General features: G+C 45.9%; 4 non-coding genes and 2 pseudogenes across 4 annotated transcripts; all 6 read left to right on the top strand.

Annotated features, from left to right (window-relative positions):
• The first annotated feature begins 302 nt into the window (after positions 1–302).
• LOC147130441 (5S ribosomal RNA) lies at positions 303–421 on the top strand. Its single transcript, XR_015082874.1, has one exon. It is a non-coding gene; the product is annotated as a 5S ribosomal RNA (ribosomal RNA).
• Positions 422–838: 417 nt separating this feature from the next.
• LOC147130440 (5S ribosomal RNA) lies at positions 839–957 on the top strand (annotated as a pseudogene).
• A 116-nt stretch (positions 958–1,073) lies between these two features.
• On the top strand, positions 1,074–1,192 carry LOC147130439 (5S ribosomal RNA). Its single transcript, XR_015082888.1, has one exon. It is a non-coding gene; the product is annotated as a 5S ribosomal RNA (ribosomal RNA).
• Positions 1,193–1,604: 412 nt separating this feature from the next.
• LOC147130438 (5S ribosomal RNA) lies at positions 1,605–1,723 on the top strand (annotated as a pseudogene).
• Positions 1,724–1,837: 114 nt separating this feature from the next.
• LOC147130437 (5S ribosomal RNA) lies at positions 1,838–1,956 on the top strand. The gene has a single exon (XR_015083218.1). It is a non-coding gene; the product is annotated as a 5S ribosomal RNA (ribosomal RNA).
• Positions 1,957–2,072: 116 nt separating this feature from the next.
• LOC147130436 (5S ribosomal RNA) lies at positions 2,073–2,191 on the top strand. Its single transcript, XR_015083081.1, has one exon. It is a non-coding gene; the product is annotated as a 5S ribosomal RNA (ribosomal RNA).
• Positions 2,192–2,500: the final 309 nt, after the last annotated feature.

Genomic DNA, 2,500 nt, shown 5'->3' with positions numbered 1-2,500 from the left:
TCCCCTTACTTGTGGAAAAACTGAGGTTCAAAGAAAATACAAAATATACAAACATCTTTTTCCCCCGAACTCACTCACAAAAGCGTACTCTTACAACGGACGTCATGTACTGTAGCTGCTTGGTAGAAGCTAACCACATGCTATCCTGACAGACTGACAGCTGAAAATGCTAACAGCCCTTGCCCGTGGAAAAATAGTGGAGGAAATCAAATAGAACAAATACAAAATACTTCGACCCCCCCCCCACCCCCGTTTTGGGGTGTGCGTCTCCTATAAAAAAAATATTTTTAGGCCTCATTACAGCTTACGGCCATACTACCCTGAAAATGCCCGATCTCGTCTGATCTCGGACGCTAAGCAGGATCGGGCCTGGTTAGTACTTGGATGGGCGACCGCCTGGGAATACCAGGTGCTGTAAGCTTTTGCAACTCAATTGCAAAATCTGTCTTTCACAAAAGACTTCAACTTCTGGAGCTGCTTGCTCGCAGTTAACCACATGCTATCCTGACAGGCTGACAGCTGAAATTTAGAACTGTCCCCTTACTTGTGGAAAAACTGAGGTTCAAAGCAAATACAAAAAATACGAACATCTTTTTCCCCCGAACTCACTCACAAAAGCGTACTTTTACAACGGACGTCATGTACTGTAGCTGCTTGGTAGAAGCTAACCACATGCTATCCTGACAGACTGACAGCTGAAACTGCTAACAGCCCTTGCCTGTGGAAAAATAGTTGAGGAAATCAAATAGAACACATGCAAAATACTTCGCCCCCCCCCCCCACCCCCGAATTGGGGTGTGCGTCTCCTATAAAAAAAATATTTTTAGGCCTCATTACAGCTTACGGCCATACTACCCTGAAAACGCCCGATCTCATCCTATTTCGATAACTTAGCAGGGTTGGGCCTGGTTAGTACTTGGATGGGAGACTGCCTAGGAATACCAGGTGCCGTAAGCTTTTGCAACTCAATCGCAAAATCTGTCTTTCAGCTTCTGTAGCAGCTTGCTCACAGTTAACCAGGCTACGCTGACCCTGCGTCGCCTATAAAAAAATAATATCTAGGCCTCCTTACAGCTTACGGCCATACTACCCTGAAAATGCCCGATCTCGTCTGATCTCGGAAGCTAAGCAGGGTCGGGCCTGGTTAGTACTTCGATGGGAGACCGCCTGGGAATACCAGGTGCTGTAAGCTTTTGCAACTCAATTGCAAAATCTGTCTTTCACAAAAGACTTCAACTTCTGGAGCTGCTTGCTCGCAGTTAACCACATGCTATCCTGACAGGCTGACAGCTGAAATTTAGAACTGTCCCCTTACTTGTTGAAAAACTGAGGTTCAAAGCAAATTCAAAAAATACGAACATCTTTTTCCCCCGAACTCACTCACAAAAGCGTACTTTTACAACGGACGTCATGTACTGTAGCTGCTTGGTAGAAGCTAACCACATGCTATCCTGACAGACTGACAGCTGAAAATGCTAACAGCCCTTGCCTGTGGAAAAATAGTGGAGGAAATCAAATAGAACAAATACAAAATACTTCGACCCCCCACCCCCGAATTGGGGTGTGCGTCTCCTATAAAAAAAATATTTTTAGGCCTCATTACAGTTTACGGCCATACTACCCTGAAAACGCCCGATCTCATCCTATTTCGATAGCTTAGCAGGGTTGGGCCTGGTTAGTACTTGGATGGGAGTCTGCCTGGGAATACCAGGTGCCGTAAGCTTTTGCAACTCAATCGCAAAATCTGTCTTTCAGCTTCTGTAGCAGCTTGCTCAGTTAACCAGGCTATCCTGACCCTGCGTCGCCGTTAAAAAAATAATATCTAGGCCTCATTACAGCTTACGGCCATACTACCCTGAAAATGCCCGATCTCGCCTGATCTCGGACGCTAAGCAGGGTCGGGCTTGGTTAGTACTTGGATGGGAGACCGCCTGGGAATACCAGGTGTTGTAAGCTTTTGCAACTCAATCGCAAAATCTGTCTTTCAGCTTCTGTAGCTGCTTGCTCGTAGTTAACCAGGCGATCCTGACCCTGCGTAGCCTATAAAAAAATAATATCTCGGCCTCATTGCAGCTTACGGCCATACTACCCTGAAAATGCCTGATCTTGTCTGATCTCGGACGCTAAGCAGGGTCGGGCCTGGTTAGTACTTGGATGGGAGACCGCCTGGGAATACCAGGTGCTGTAAGCTTTTGCAACTCAATTGCAAAATCTGTCTTTCACAAAAGATTTCAACTTCTGGAGCTGCTTGCTCGCAGTTAACCACATGCTATCCTGACAGGCTGACAGCTGAAATTAAGAACTGTCCCCTTACTTGTGGAAAAACTGAGGTTCAAAGAAAATACAAAATACACAAACATCTTTTTCCCCCGAACTCACTCACAAAAGCGTACTCTTACAACGGACGTCATGTACTGTAGCTGCTTGGTAGAAGCTAACCACATGCTATCCTGACAGACTGACAGCTGAAAATGCTAACAGCCCTTGCCCGTGGAAAAAT

This window comes from Filicampus tigris, chromosome 19, assembly GCF_054856515.1.
Source record: "Filicampus tigris isolate MCC_2025a chromosome 19, RoL_Ftig_1.0, whole genome shotgun sequence".
In the NCBI taxonomy this organism is placed as follows: Eukaryota; Metazoa; Chordata; class Actinopteri; order Syngnathiformes; family Syngnathidae; genus Filicampus; species Filicampus tigris.
The sequence above is the reverse complement of the archived record's forward strand: the minus strand, read 5'-3'. Positions and strand labels throughout refer to the sequence as shown.